This window comes from Patagioenas fasciata, chromosome 2 (assembly GCF_037038585.1).
Source record: "Patagioenas fasciata isolate bPatFas1 chromosome 2, bPatFas1.hap1, whole genome shotgun sequence".
Classification (NCBI taxonomy): Eukaryota; Metazoa; Chordata; class Aves; order Columbiformes; family Columbidae; genus Patagioenas; species Patagioenas fasciata.
The window spans coordinates 44,174,277-44,190,590 of record NC_092521.1 but is presented as its reverse complement, the minus strand read 5'-3'; the positions used below and the strand labels follow the sequence as shown (position 1 = coordinate 44,190,590).

General features: G+C 37.1%; 1 protein-coding gene across 6 annotated transcripts in view; it reads left to right on the top strand.

Moving 5' to 3' along the window:
- The window catches only part of SNTG1 (syntrophin gamma 1), a 344,915-nt gene that overhangs the window by 52,615 nt on the left and 275,986 nt on the right, over window positions 1–16,314 (top strand). The window contains exon 2 of one of the 6 annotated variants that reach the window (XM_071804124.1): window positions 813–947. The exons of the other annotated variants lie outside the window; for them this stretch is intronic. The gene's annotated coding sequence lies outside the window, so the exon portion shown is untranslated. The remainder of the gene's footprint in view (window positions 1–812; window positions 948–16,314) is intronic. 6 annotated transcript variants of the gene reach the window in all.

The window sequence follows — 16,314 nt, the reverse complement described above, 5'->3', positions numbered from 1 at the left end:
TCACAGCTTGGTGTTTCATGGGAAAAGGACTTGATCCTTTGTGCCATTGTTCAAATTTCTTAGCAGTCAGGTGCAGTCTTCTGCTGGGACAAGGACTTTTCTATCCCTGTTTACTTGGCAAATAACCCCTTTGTGTGTAGTTGATTTCTATTCTATTTGAGGAAAATGTATCTGCTGTTTTGTACTGTCCAAGTATTCATTTCAGAGACATAATGAAAAAAAAGCACCCCAAAACCATTCATAGTTAAGACCAGAGTTCCTGAAGTGACCTTGCCCTACCATTTTTGCTGGTAGTGGCAGCTGCTCCCTGTATCTACCATCTGCCCTTTCCTGCCATCACCTGCTTGTAATCCACTCAAGCATCATTTCATAAAAAGAAGAGCTTGTGCTAGAGGGTGCCTGCTGGAACCAGAGTTAGGTTAGTCTAGGCAGGAAACAGGGGCTGTGGAAGGGATGGAGCTTCCTATTCAGGATGGCCAGGGCAGTGTTGCTTAGACATGAAAATATGCTTAGCCAGCCCTTGTCCCTGGTCTCAAACTAAGAAGAGGAAAGTCCCCAGATTTTCCTGCCAGACCACTAAGGGGCTTGGTAATGGGAGGAGGAGCCATTTTATCAAACTTTTCCAGTTTCTTTTCTCTCTTCTAATAGCTTGGAGAGTTGGTGTTTGTGGTTTTGGTCGTTTGCTTTTTTTTTTTTTTTTTCTCTTTGCGTGTGTGTGTGTATGTGTGTTTTGTTTCTTTTCTCCTGAATCCTTTCTGTTTTCTCAACTATATCTGCCTGTAGAAAATGAAGATTCTTCATTTTATTGACAGGACCTGAATGAGGCTTACAGAATCTCCATAAGATGTGGCAAAACCTTATCTAACTACAGATCAATATGACCCCAGTAACTAATGAAATTTTGTGGAACAAAATTGTACTAAAACCTCATTATCCTTGGACTTGACGTAAGTAATTGAATATCCCTATTTGCTTTTGTGAGGGTCATACACTGCAGGTAGGAGAAACTCTCAGTCTTCTCTAGAAAGGAATACTTGTACTTTGAAATGCCCATAAAGTGGTTTAACTAGATTTATATCACCTGTACTTCCACTTCCCATTCTGTGAAATGAAAGAGAACCAGGTTGCCATTTTAAAATATAGACTTTTATGAAATGTCTTAAAAGGATACAGGCTTTTAATGAAACTTTAAAAGCTTATATATTAACCTATCTATATTTGCTATGGCTTTAAACAGTGACTGTTCTGCCTTTTCATGTTTCTTGTCTGTGTTTGTAAACATCTTGAAATTATAAGGCATTTTAGACCATCTTTAGAGTGGACCTACAGATGGCACATGGCACAGTGCTACAGGAAGATTGTTGAAGGGACATAAACATTCATTGATAAGGAAGATCTGACTATCTAGAAGTCTAGAAGGTACAAAAAAACCCCAAATCTTTTAGTTTCCATTTTCTGAAAATAAGCTTTGTTGATAGCTGCTCTCACTTGATGTAATTCAAGAATTTAGAAAAATTTTCCAGAACGGCTCAAGAGAAGTTGGTCTAGTCCCTGGGGTTTTGCAATGGCATATGCTTCTTAGATCCCAGGTAGCCTTATCAGGTGTCTTAATCCAGCAGATATTTAATCCAGGAAAGTATTTGTTGACAACTGCAGGTTTTATCTCAACTATTTTGTGATGTGTCTAGCATTATTCAAAGTCCTCCCGCAAAAGAATTGCATGACTGTGTTATCCTCTTGTACATTCTCTACTGTCAGTGAAGTTAATGCAAGCTAAAAATAGGCTGCAAAATCCATGCCAAACCTGAAGAGGACCCAAAATTTATGTCTTGGCAGAAGGATCTATCCCTTAGTTGGTCTACAAATGAAAGTAAAAATTACTAAGGTGCATCAGCCAGTGTGTTAACTTGCAGTGGACAAGGTGGCAGACTTTACAGATTAACTTCCCTCTGAATTGCTTCAAGAGCTCAATTCTGTTTCCACAGAGGAGCTATTACAAGCTAGAACATCCCTCCAGATGGCATTGTCTGAGGTTTATGAAAGATTTACTGGTATTGAAGGACATTGAAGTACTAGAGAGAGTGCAGAGGAGGGTGACAAAACTGATCAGGGGCCTAGAGCATGAGTCTTATAAGGAGTGGTTGAGGGAATTGAGGCTGTTTAGTCTGGAGAAAAGGAGGCTGAAGGGAGACTTTCTTGCTCTCTACAACTACCTGAAAGGAGGTTGTAGCATGGAGGGGGTTGGTCTCGTCTCCCAAGTAGCAAGTGGTAGGACAAGGGGAAATGGCCTCAAGTTGCAACAGGAGAGGTTTCAATTGGATATTAGGAAAAACTTCTTCACAGAAAGGATTGTCAGGTGTTGTAAGAGGCTGCCCAGGGAAGTGGTGGCGTCACCATCCCTGGACGTGTTTCAAAGGTATTTAGACGAGGTTCTTAGGGCATGGTTAATGCTAGACTTAGGTCTTGGTTGGACTTGATGATCCTGAGGGTCTCTTCCAACCTAAATAATTCTATGAAAGGTATTTCATACTAAAATAGACTTGATTTTACATTCACTGCGAGACTTTACATTTATCCTTAGACCTAAAGCGCTTCTTTACATTAATGAGTAAACATTGAAAACGTTTGGCCTCCTCTCTTTTGTCTCAAATTTTTACAATACACACACAGGCTGTTAAGGAATCCCATAAAGATTCCAGAAAAGTCCACAAGTACTTCTTGAGATGTTTGCAACTTGCTGGCATCCTCAGTGAGAATCTACAGCTGATCATGCTTTTTTTTTTTTTTTGCTTGATATTATGATATGTCAGTGAGTCCTGTGGGTGGATCGTAAGGGAGCATTACTCCCATGTGTTTTGTTGTTCATAGGCCCCTTCAGAGGACACTCACCTCAACTGAGTCATTCCACATAAACATGGCCAGCAGAAAATACTACACTGGTCTATATTAAGGGCAGATGTTGGAAGACTCTTAAATATAGCTAGTACATGATAAGTAGCTGTCGAGGTAGAACAGCAGTAGCAGCCTGCATGTTGTTTAATAAATACCTTCTTCCTCTTTCTTTCATGGTTGCATAGATCTAGACAGTTTATCTTGGGAAAAGAATAATTTCATAGTATTTTTCCTCATTTTGACTCCCGTTGAATATAAAGACATTTCAGGCTAATTTATTCCCTTTTCAGTTTGTATTTTCTGCATCGTATTATTTGTTAGGCAGACATGTTTTCCATAAGAAGTTGTGATTTTTGTTATCTCATTTCTCTTAGTTTAAAATTACTATTTCTACAATGGAAAACTTTTTCTAGTCTCATTTGCCTTATTTTTTTTCACTTTTCCCTTATTAAATGTACCAGGACAGGCCAAAATTTTTAGGTGCCTCAAATATATTCTCAGATACCTGAGAGCCATCTAGCTTATTCATCGCAGAAGTAGGTTAATCTGACTGCTGACCTCCTGGGAGATCCTCACACCCATGATGTAGGTCACAACATCATGCTGACTTTCATTTTCTCCCATTGTGTAAAACATCTCCCCAGTCTGGTGCTTATGGTCTGCTAAGGATGCCCTTTTTATGTGTTCCTAGTTGGAAGGACATCCCTTGGTGGGGAGGGGATGTAATGCAAAGCAGAGCAGAAGGACCTGCTGCCTCATGTGAGCTTGAGCAGTGAGTGTATCCAGTGATCCATAGCTTGCATACTTGCTCACTTTATTTCTTTAAAAGTTTTCCTGCTTAAAATAAGTTCTAAAGAAGTTTCCTCCATGTTCTCAGGAGGCTTATTAAAACCCAGGCTGTGTCACTGGTGTGGAAGCTGTATTTGAAGCAAAGGTAGGTCAAATTTGGCTTGAGTCTGTTCCTGATACGTGGCATACTTAGAACAGACAGACATGAAACTGAGGTTCAGTTGTCTATTGAGAAGGTATGTCACAGAAGATGCTTCTTGAAAGGCGGAGATAAAGCAAAATTGCCATATCTCAATAAACACAGGATCAGCTTAATCTGCTAAATACAATACAAATTCTGTATTCATAGAAATCTAGTCAACAGTCTTGTATTGACTCTTGCTACCTAGCAGACATAAAACATGAAATTCTCATACTTGTATAAAGCTTCTTTCAAAGAACTTGTGGAATCCATCTAGGGGTATATGTTGACAGTTTAAGTACTTACAAACAGAATTCTTGCTTTAGCTACCTCACTTTATTTCATCTTCCATGTGTGCCTGAAGATTTTTATAGCTACTGTCTAAATTATTTTCAACTTGCATTTCATAATTTTCAGATGCATTCTTTCTTCTTTTGCTCTATTGGATTTATATAGTATGTCAAAAGCACAGTATTGATAAGCAATAAAGAAAGACTGAAGAAAAGATAGGTTGGAAGGGACCTTAAAGATCCATCTAGTTCCAACCCCTTTGCCATAGGGCCTTGTCTGTTTTTTCCAAGCAATGCAGTAAATCTGGATTATGGTAGTTAAAGTTGTGATGCAAACCATCAATTAGTATACAAATTTTCAACTTAAACCCCATTTTTGCTCTAGAAATATTAATCCTATTTCTGGGATTTTGCTTCTGCCTCTGGCCTTAGATAAAGGTGACACAGAGCTAGTAAAAAGCAGGCTGTGCACCACCTGTTGGGTTGGCCTTACCTCTATGAACTGGTGAGCCTCTCAGAGTACAAGATTATGAAAATGTATCTTAAAGACTCACATTATGGGTGTCAAGATGCAAGATACTTTTCAGTACCTCAGGTCAATTTTCTCTTGGCTTCTTTTTAAGTTTTAGCAAGCCTTATTTAATGCAGTTATGCTGCCAGTTCCATAACTGTTTAATATTTCAATTTATATCAGTATGTCAAAATAGAATTTATCCTTTCATTATTCAGCACTCATAGATGTGATGACATGCTTTATTTCCATAAGAAGGGAAAACAGTGTGCTGAAACTGTCTTTTTGGTGGTGACAGAAATGTACAAGTCTTATTGCATCAGTGAATAATGTTTTTATCTATGCTTTAAACTGTACAATAGTTCTTGAAATTCTTTTTGTGTGCCAACAGTTTTGTTTCACAGTCCGTTTTGTTTTCGTTTCAGGTAGATAATTTTTTGTTTGGTGATAAAACTGTTTTATGTTACCAGTCATTCCACACCAATTTTGGATTCCAAAGATAAAATGCTCCACGATTTCTCAGCTGAAAATACTAAACAATGATGGGCTGTCCCAAGATTATTTACATAGTGGGAAGTTCTTCTGATATTAAGCTTCTGTTTCATCACCTTTTGTTCTCTGTGTTTTTCAGAACTGTGTTTCAAAGTACAGCTTCAGGATTATTTTTCTGTTCAAGGACTCCACCTTCGCAGGGATTGTTCACATGCAGTCTTCTTAGAAAAGTGATGGACTTTCAGTGTTCAAATCCTTTGTAATAAAGGAGTGTTGCTGGATGCGAATGACTACACTTCTGCTTTTAATAGCTTTTATAGTTAGGACATTAAACATTTTATCTGTATTACAGATTATGTTAGGTGGAGCAAAGTCATTAATTCCTTATATGCTTATAGAAGATAACAAATAATTACTAAATATTATTATTATTGTATAATAGATACTAATATAAAGAAATATTTAAAATATTTTAGAGTAGGTATTCTATGCAGAGAAATGCTGGTTCAGCTGTTAACAAGAGTTTGTTTTTTATTGCATTTCAAGGATGAAATACCCCTTGCTAAATATTTGTGCAATTTCTTAAACAAGTATTTTCTCCATTGTGTAGTTCCTGGCAACCAACAAGAGAAATTATGGATGAAGAGAAAATATATTGTTATCTGTTTGGTTAAACAAAAGTTCTGCTTAGCTGTTTTACTCAGGGCATCTGGCATACTAATACATCTGCTTACATGATGTAGATCATGTATGTAAAGTCTGTCTCATAAGATGTATGATAGAGGGAGAAAAAGGGAGAGAGGGCAGAAATGCAGATTCTAAAGGTACATGCTGAGGTCCCATGAATAGGGTAGAGACAGTCTGATAGGGTTTATACAATCCAGATCAATGAATTTGTTGTTTGCTTAGAAACTTTCCATGATAAAATATGAGCAAAACTTTTTTTTTTTTTTTTTTTTATAGTTCCCAATATGCATGTAATGATATCTTTGAACGAGTCTTCTTAGCCAGATCAATAGTACTTTTGTATACTAATTGTTCATATCTATAAAATGTCTTGGCATCATTTGGCAGTGTATAAATAATAGCTATAGAAATCTATGTATTTAAGAAAAGTTTCATTTTAATGAATTTATCTTTTTTTTTTTTTTTTAAATAATGTCAGCCATATCAAAATGCAACCATTAATTATTACATTTCTGGCAAGATTCCTTGATGGCCATTTGTTACACAAAGTTATCATTTTATGTAACATTTCTTTTTGTTTGAACTGATATTTTTGTCAAAAGGTGATGATAACCCATTGTTGTGTCTCCTTCAATTAGAAGTTTGCCTGGGATTTGAAGCTCCAGTATCTGCAATGCTTGAGATAAGCTACCTGAATCATCAGAATGTGATCCAGGATCTATGACAAAGTAGACTCTTTTGAACCACCCTTCATTCTTGTTGGCTTTAGTGAAAATTGGGGGCAAGTTACAGCTTTTTTGCTAGTCTGAAATGGGAATAGAAAATTCAGATATGAAATAAAAACATCTTTGAATGGATTAATTTATGTTATGTAATTGGTACTTCAAGGAAGAATGTCTATAGGTACTTAAGTGTCCACAGGCCAGTGTAAAGAAGAGTCTCTGTTTGAAGAATAGAGAATTAATACCAGGAATTTCCCCATTAAATACATTTTATTTTTTTTTTATACCACCATATCCATGTGACATAGTGATGCTATTTTCAGACATATTAAGAACTATAAGGATCATTATTGGTCATTTGTTTTACCTCAGTCTGAGAGAGAATGGCATTTTAACCCTAATTCCTGCATCAAACAAGTAACAGCAGACCAGTAAGGAGTGTTTATTTTGGAAAGACATCAAATATCGCTTCCAAGACTTAGACTGAAGACTGTATTGCACTCTTGATAACATAATAGCTACTTTCACAGTTCAACATATACAGCGTCTTTTTTGTTTGAATTTGTTTGACTTCAGTGTCCAGGCATTGGATCTTATAACTTTATTGTTTATCAGATAATGATTTACATTTAGTAAGTAAATTAATCTTCGTTGCAGAGTTACTGAAAGCATCTTATCTGCCTTCAGATGACTCAGTAATGTGTTATGAAGGGGAGATAAAGATTGTTATCCACAAATCACAATTCCGTTGCACGTTGTAACCTTAAAATATGCAATCATGTCGTGTGACTGCTGTTCAGGAACAGCTGTTTGCGACCAATTCAATTTCTTTAAGTGAGCTAGATTAGAGAAACAGCTGGCTACCACATTATTAGAGATTAAGTCTTAAAGACACTGCAATTAAAATAATTATGTTGGTGTTTTGTTTTTTTTTTTTTTTCCTGGTTATAGAAATGCTGCTGGGACTCTGGAGATTAGTGTTGTCCACAGTGACTCTATATTCAGAAATGACTAACTTTTTTAAATGGACAAAGAAAAATATGTGACTCCAGTTTAGCTTTTATAATAGAGTCATTACTTTAAATATTTTTTTCTTCTTTGTTTGCCATTCCAATGAGGAGTCTTCCCACCCCTGGGTGAACCTTTGAAAGTCTGTGCTGGGGGCAGGTGTAGCACTAATGAGAACTGCTCTTCAGGAAGTTTTGACTCCTCCCTGGTGCCACTAAAATGAGTGGAATGCAGTACAGAATTTGGATGGTATCAAGAGGTTAGTGTTATCATTGCTATCACATTGATTTTAGTTGATGGCAGACCTTGGGCACTTTCATTAAGATGACTGTATCATGCACAAACTTATCTTTAATCTTACATAATCATGCAGCCACCATCCTCTTTTGTGCTACTCCTAGGGGTTGAGTCATCCCCCAAAAATAACCCTGAAGAAATCATGTATCTTGCATCCTCATTATTTTTTGGGACAGCTGTGTTGCTTGCTTTTCCAGTTTAACTAAAAATGTTAGGTACACCCCTCTCAATATGAAGAGAGGCTGCTTTCTGTTCAGGGCCAGGCTATTTTCATTTCCCCTTGAAGTCATGTATTCAGTGCTATCTCTTGTTTTATTTTTGGTACAACCCAAGCCAGTCCAGAGTGTGCTTTCGAGAGAGAAGGTGCAGGAAGAATGTTTTCTTTCTGGTTCCAGATCATGAATAAATGGTTTGAATTGTTCCCTGGAGAGCAAAGCAGCGTGGACTGCCAGTGCGTTTTAAGTTGCCCGCAGAACCTCAGGAATGAGACCAGATGGGCTGGGAACCTGCCCAAGTCCTGGCTCCTCTGCGCTGGCTGCTGAGGAGTGTGCTTTAGGTTGGTCCCTAAAGCAAACCAGCATTCAAGTCTATTTCTATGAGGCTAATTAGGCCCTTGGGTCCTAGTGACCATGCTTAATGCTTTCTGGAACAATAAGAGAGGGAAATTATCCATAGACATGAAAACTGCCACTTCTGTAGGTTGATAGGAGAGGCTGGTTCTGAATTCAGTGTAGCAGGTCCTCTTCAGTCACAAATGATGCTGAAAAGTGCTAAAATGACTTGGTTTCCCATCATTTTGAATTCTGGTGTAGGGGTCTTATTAGCTAGTCTGGAGGGGAAACAAACAAACAAAAATAATAACAAGGACAAAAAAAATAATCTTGCCTGTAGAAAAGAAGGTGAAGGCATTCTGAACAACCATCATATGACTTTTCAGATGCAATATATCAGCCTTCATCATGGCTGTGTTACCAGAAATGCTTCAACAGAGCTTCAGCTTGACTGTTTAGAGTATTTGTTTGTACCGTGAGCCATAGCAGAAATACGTGATCAATATTTAGCTAGTGCAGCTGTAATTCCTCATCTGATGAAAGTAAAATGACAGACAGTGAAATCTATTTTACTACCTTAAACTATTTTTCTTTGCCATGTTAAAAATCAGTCTTCTCCCAAGGCACTTCTCGAAGTGTTCTCTGACATGACTTCTGGTTGCATTTGAGTTATCAATCTGCTTTTGTTAAGATGGTGATGTTGGCATGTGCAGTGATGAAAATGCAGACAGCAGTGAGAAATGTACCTTCCCCAGAACAGTGCCATGGACACTGATGGTGGAATGGAGATTCATATTGTGTAGTCTGGCTACTCATGTCTCAGTGCCCAGGTGTTTCATTCCAACAGAAAATAAACTTTTGAAGATGGTGTATGCAGAACAGAGAAAATGACAACTTAAATAGCTGAGACACGAAGTCAAATGGTAGAATAGCCAAAATTTCAGAAATTACAATCAAAAAGACTAGAGGCAGTATTTAATGATGGAGGCAAAGCACATGGAATATAAATGCATGTTCCAAGAGTCGCAACTAAGATATATGTGGTACAGTGTCACAGCTACTCTGCTGCTGTTTCTGCAGATAGGGAACAGTTTTGCTTCTATTAGGCCTAAATGAGGGAAGTGCCTAAGACTGTATGGTGAAAACTGTGGATATGTTCTGTAATTATCCAAGGATACTCATGTTTAATAATTATTGCAATAAACTGGAAAATATTTGGAGTGCTCCTGTGCAAGAAGCCACATAACATATGGCAGTCATCACCAAAGCACATTTGAATGACTGTAGGAGGACTGTGAACGACACATTTGGTGTCCTTCTAGGATATTATATTTTTATACATAAATTTTTTTTTTTTTTTTTTTAAATAGAATCGTAGAATGATACAATGTCCTGAGTTGGAAGGGACCCACAAGGATCATTGAGTCGAACTCCTGTTCCTGCATATGAGAACCCCACACTTCATACCGTGTGTTTGAGGGCATTGTCCAGTCTCTTCTTGAACACTGCCAGGCTTGGAGCTGTGACTGCCTCCCTGGGGAGCCTGTTCCAGTACTCCACCACCCTCTGAGTGAAGAATCTTTTCCTAATATCCAACCTAAACCTCCCCTGGCACATCTTCCTGACATTCCCTCAGGTTCTGTCATTGGTTACTAAAAAGAAGAGTTCAGCGTATACCCTTCCTCCTCCCCTTGTGAGGAAGCTGTAGATTGGATGTCTCCTCTTAGTCTCCTCTTCTCCAGGCTGAATTATGAGACTTGAAGCCCAAATATCAAATGTGGAGTGAGCAGTGAAATGTCTTAGAGGGAGAAGGGTACAGGCACATCATTTGCCCTGAGATGTTCAAAGGTTTCTTGGTAGCACCAACATGGATAAACTGAAGTATAGCACATCTGTGCTGTACGGTGCATTCATAATTGAGAAATCTTGTGATAACTGCAGCTCTCAACTGATATATCAGCATGTTACAGCACACAAAAAAAAAAAAAAATTAACCTGAACATGGAATTACCCTGCTATGGCCAAGGACACCATAAGTTGGTTGTGTGTCTTTTCCATTGTACTACACTATGTGGTAGCATAGAGAAGCATTCTGGTGAATAAATCACTTGTAAGAAATAAGTGCTTTCTGTAAGAAAATTAGACATACTGGGATCCTCAAAAGAGCACAGGTATCCATCTAATAAACTAGATAGGTATTTATTACTTCAATATTACTGCATTTATTGCATTGAGATGTTTGGTTACCGATACGTTTGTTTTTTTTTTAAAGCTAATAAGTGTACAATATTTACCTGAATGCAGAAGTGACTTTTAGTATTAACAGCTAATTGGCAACACTGTCAAAAGATTGATATTAAATATAATGGGTCTTTATGACTTCTCTCTCTTTCCACCAATCTACCTCCTTCTCCAATGCTCCCCGTAGATTTACAGTCATATGTCAGCTGCTATTTACTCATCTCACCCACTCACCCTCCTCTGTAATCCTACTTCAAATCCTGACCTGCTGTGGTTTCATTCCCTCTCCAGGCAGGTGCTTGGCTCCTGTGAAGATGGTGTGTGTCCTCAACAGCCTGCTGGCCCTGGTGGGGACCTAAGCAGTGGGGTCTCATCTCTGTGAGCAGCACCTCTTGTCTGTTTCTGAATAAAACAAAGCTCAGATACGAACCTGAGCATGTTTTTAGGCCAAAAAAAATCTTATGACAAAAAATTCCATTTGTCTTATACGTAGATATTTTTAAAAAGAGATTATGTCACTGCTGTTAAACTCAGCCTATTTCTGCAGGGAACATAGACATGTGGGTCTGAAGAAAGGCTCTTTTTGATTATTTCGTAGTCTTTTGTGATACATGGAGGACTCAGTTTCAAAACGGGAATCATATCATCTCATCAAAAGAAAAAAACCAAATAAACATTAACTGAAGCACATGAGAGCAGCACTGCAGTTAACATAAAAATGTGGCTATGTCCTCTCTTGTTTGATTCAGCTGGTTGCAGACTTCTAGTCTATAGTCACTCTCATTTGTATTATATTAGTCACTTTGGAAGTACACCCTATATATATTATGCTCCTTTTAAACAGAAGCCTTTTCTCCACCATGTAAGACTTGAATTCTCTTTTTCTGCAAATACTGACAAGACAGGAAGTAGTTCATACTCAGGTAAGCTATTTTGCTGTAGATGTATGTCTTTATCTTTGACTTCATGGTATTCTTGCAAACCAGAAAAATTGTTCTCAAGTATGTTTTTGTTAAAGTAAGAACTGTTCCTGCAATGACCTGTTGTTTTCAGCAAGCCTCAGTGAAAAAGGTTGTGAGTGCCTTATGTTGAGAAAGTCTTCTTTCAAATGAACATGTTAATCACTTGATACTGCAAGATGTGATGCTATTAATTTTTTTTGGCAGAACCCTCATTAGATGGTTCTGGGGTTAAAAGGGTTTTTCTGCTTTAATACTTTTAAGGTTTTTCTCATCTCAGACGGAATGTCAGACGTGATTTTTTTTTTTTTTTTTTAATTTTTTTTCTGAAGTGGTTGAGAAATGATCAGATTAGATTAAAAAAAATCATTTTGGTTTCAAACTTTATTTTTTAACTGTTGTATAAACTGAAATAGATAAATCAAACTGTTTAAAATTAACCTTTTTTGTTTAACTGCTTAAACAGAACATTTTAACAAAACTGTTCCGCTTCCCTTGAAGTCTAAAGATGGATTGTAAAAGACAAAAAAGGATTCTCAGGAAGAGTTTTCATCTAGACTGTCTGATTTTTAAGTTAGAGTGGTTTATGCAGAAAATTTCTGGTAGTGTGATACTAAGCAAGGCATAAGTAACTCTAGGTTACCAAGTTTGGCAATATGACTCATTATGTGTGGCAGTGATTTCAGAGAAGTCTTCTCAAGATGTGTCTCTGGAACTGTAGCACAAGCTGTGTAATTACTGACTTCTTGCTTAGGAATAATGCTTAGGATAGTGGGCAAGGAAAAAAAGGATAGTTGAACTCTCAGTTATAGTGCAGCTAAAAACCTTGTTTAAATTCCATGTTCTAAGTTTACTTTTTACAACTGAGGGAGAATAGGGTCAAGAAAAACAAATGAATAAATGAATAAAATCAAAACACTTAAAAAAAATAGACTTGTAGTAACTATCACTCAACTGTCTCTGAAACACTGATGATAATTTAACAACATGAACACAAAAGTATATTCTATCAAAATCTTTCTACTGTAGCATTTAGTAACTATAGTAATAATCAGTGTATAAATTCCCTCATCATCATAATACACTGTATTGGCAGATCCTTGAGCTTAGATCTCAACAACTGTTGTTCAAATGCACTGAAGATAAGCAGGGAGCTGGTGAAGGTCAGTTATTCTATAGCTAATAAAACTGCCAAGTCACCAAGTTTTGCAGTATGACTCATGATATATGGCAATGATTTTAGAAGAGTCTTTTCACCCTCCTCAAGACGTGTCTCTGGAACCATAGCACAAGCCATGTAGGTACAAAAGCAGCATATGTCCAAGAGGGAGGCAGCAAGTTGCTATAGTGAATGTAAATGTTGAACTGGTGTTCGTTTATCACTAAACTGCTTTGATGTTTTTATTCACTATGCAAGTTCTAAATGTCTTTCCATAAACAATTCCAACTGGGTTGTTGTTCGTCTTCTTATTAAATTAAATTTTAAGAACTATCCATTCTGTGTTTTTTGACCATTTTTTTTTGTGTCAGGATGAATTATTGGTGTAGTTTTTTCACTAGACTAGGCTGTGTGATTTCCAGCGTAGTTAATGATGCAGATCTTTAGTGCTGGTAGAAGAGAACATGGAACAGCTGTCAGCACAAAGCTGGATCTGTGCTCCCTGGTTCCTGGCAACACCAGAAGAACAAAACTGCTGAACTTGTGCCTGTTACTTGTGACCTGGAGGAGGTTAAAAGTGCTATCAGTTATTGTGCTAGTAGCAGGGAACCAGGGTGATAAAGGAGTTGTCTTAGAAATTCCAAGGGATGACATTTTTAGCTTTGATTTTCACACTCAAATTTTAATTTCTGAATTAGGTTTTGGTTTTGATTTGGCCTTTGAAACAACCTCTCCATTTCACTGTACAGAGGAGATATAGCTGTAGGTTTTTCATATCCTGTAAGCACGTTTTGCCTTGAATTGTGGGTAACCTGATGTGTACTGCTTTCAAGGTTTTCTGAAATCTTCACAAACAAAAGGAAGAAAAATATCTTGACTAAAGACTGGTGCCTGCACATGCTGCCTTCTTATCTTTTCATTGTGTTTGTGTCTCTATGACTACTGATGTGTTTTATGTAAAAAAATTCTGAAAATTCCTAACTATTGGACTAAGATAAGAGTAAGACGGGACCTTTTTTTTTCATAGTTTTCTAGATCTAGTCGTTCATGTCTGCTGCTTTGCTAACATGAAGGGTTAGAGTTTAGGAGAAGAGAGTACTAGAGCAAGAGAAACAGGAATACCACTTCAGCTCCAAAATGTCTGGTGTGTCTCAGCTTTGGTTGGTCTCATAGCCTCATATCCATCTGCATGGAAATTGCTAACCATTCAAAGTAAGCACAAATACAGGTTCTGTTCTTTAGTGTCTTTCATTAAGTCTCTCCTCTTTTCTCAGAGGTGCTGTTTTGGGGTGAGATTTTTGGTATTGTGTGGTGGTGAATATTCTTGTTTGTCTGTTTTTGCTTTGTGTGGTTTTTTGTTTTGTTTTGTTTTTATCTTTAACCTTTTTTGTTTGTTCTCTGTTTCAAGAGCAAATCTAAATAATTTCATCTTGAGGTGCTTGTCTGACAGGGCATTCATGTCCCACTTTTTACTGGGCTGTCTTAAAATCTTAGCCCCAAAGAATCCAAATATTAACTACAGTTAGACTTACTTTGTTTTGTTCTGGTGTGCTCCTGAAGGCTTTCTGGCTTGGAGGCATTTGTCAGGTTAAATATAGGAAGAGTGTTTGTTTTTCAGGCATCGTGTTGCACTACTTCTGAAGACACTATATGGATGTTTTTGTTTGTCAGTTTTGCAACTGCTTTTGAAGTCTCTCCTTGTTGGCCTTGAGCAGCTACAGTGGTGGGATGTGATGAACCGCATTAAGATAAAATAATATTGGAGAGGCAGAATACCAGAAGAAAGAATGAACTTAAAGAAAAATCTCGATGTCTTTTAGGATGATGTTTATCTATTAAAATTATACCCCAATTTTGTCACTTAAAACTGGTTGAATGTGCTGGCCACAAAAACTTCCATAAACTTCCAAGCCTAGTGAAATCATCCGAGTGTGCTAGCTTAAAGAACCTGATTAAGAAAATGAATGACCATCTGTGAGGGTCAAAGAGATTTTTGATGCAGATATTCTTTTTTTCACTGCCTTTCACTGTTGTCTCTGATGTAGTTCAAGGGAAATATACAGATGACAAAGAAGTTTTACTCTTCAGTGAATATTGCTGGGCTCTCTTCAGTCTTCTGGGAAAGTGGAAATCTCTGCTTTTAGGAGAAGGATATTTGATGCTGTGAATACAAGTGGGAGTCTTCAACATTACTAATGGGACTCTTTTGTGAATTACACATGTTTTATATAGGTAACCTAGACATGACCTAAATCACATATCCTTAAGGCTGGAACTTGACATAGATTCTCAGATGAATGTACACATATCTGCATGAAATGAGTGAAAGAGAAAGACTGTACTAGGGTGGAGAAATACTACTGTGGAAGCAGAGGTGTTAGAATGGCTAAACTCACCTCAGCACCTTACGTCCTTCAGGGTCTTAATAAATACAGCCACAAAAGAGAAGTAACAAAAATCTTAATACTATAGGTGGCACTGTATAGGTGAAATCTGGAAATAATTCTCAATTTAGCCTCAATTAAATAGTGAAAACTTCTGTATTAATCCAAAGCATCAAAATATTCTGAGTTAGCCAGCCTCTGCTGAAGATCTCACTATGGCAATCTGTCTCACAAGCGTTTTGTTTTCTCTTAATCCCACAGAAGCTGAAAATGAGATGAGAACAGCTGTTATTTTGTATTTAAGCTCTTCATTTGTAGTCCCTAAGTGCAAAGGAAGATATGAATTTAAAAAAGGAAGAGATTGAGACTTCCCAGGAGATTTGTTTGAGCTTTGGGATTTGCTGATTCATAGATGCAAACATAGTTGAAACTGTCAGCTGTGTCAACTCATATTTTTAGTATCTATTATGAGCCTCTTAAATTAACATTTTACATTTTTCACATGAACAACTTTGTACATAAACATATCTGCCCATATTTATAGCCTAATTCTTTGTAGTGCTATTTGAGTCTTCCAGTCCAGAATAAAATACTTGGATTTTCTTTTCTCCTCTGTTGAATGGTTATTTTCCTGATATTCTGTAATTAGATGAGTCCATGGCCTTTTTTTCTAGAGGAACTTGTGTGCGGAATCTGTCAGTCCACTTTATTCATAGATTTTATCCTTATTTTTTAATCACAATGTTTTCTTTGTCTCACTGTTTCCCAGTTCCTTTCAAAGCAAAGAGACCAAAGTCTTTTTGAGTCCTGAACAATGTTCTTTCCATTTTTCAAACGTGCTTTACTTTGGAAACTCTAGAAGTATGGGTGAAACTTGTATCAAGGTCATCATAAGTACAACTTTCGCATTTCTCATATTCCTTATGAATCACTTCTTGGAATAGTTTTGCCATAATGACATATTAATTTTTGGTAGCAAGTTCAGGGTTTGTGGAAGTTTATTTTTCTAGTCCAGCAGGAAACCAACTCTGTTCTGATCTTTTCAGTGTTAGAGAAAGGTAGAATTGATAAAAAATCAGCATTAGAATATTCCAATTCTGTCAAAATGTTGAAAATTTAAAATATTATTTCATTTGGTTTTGAGCAATTGT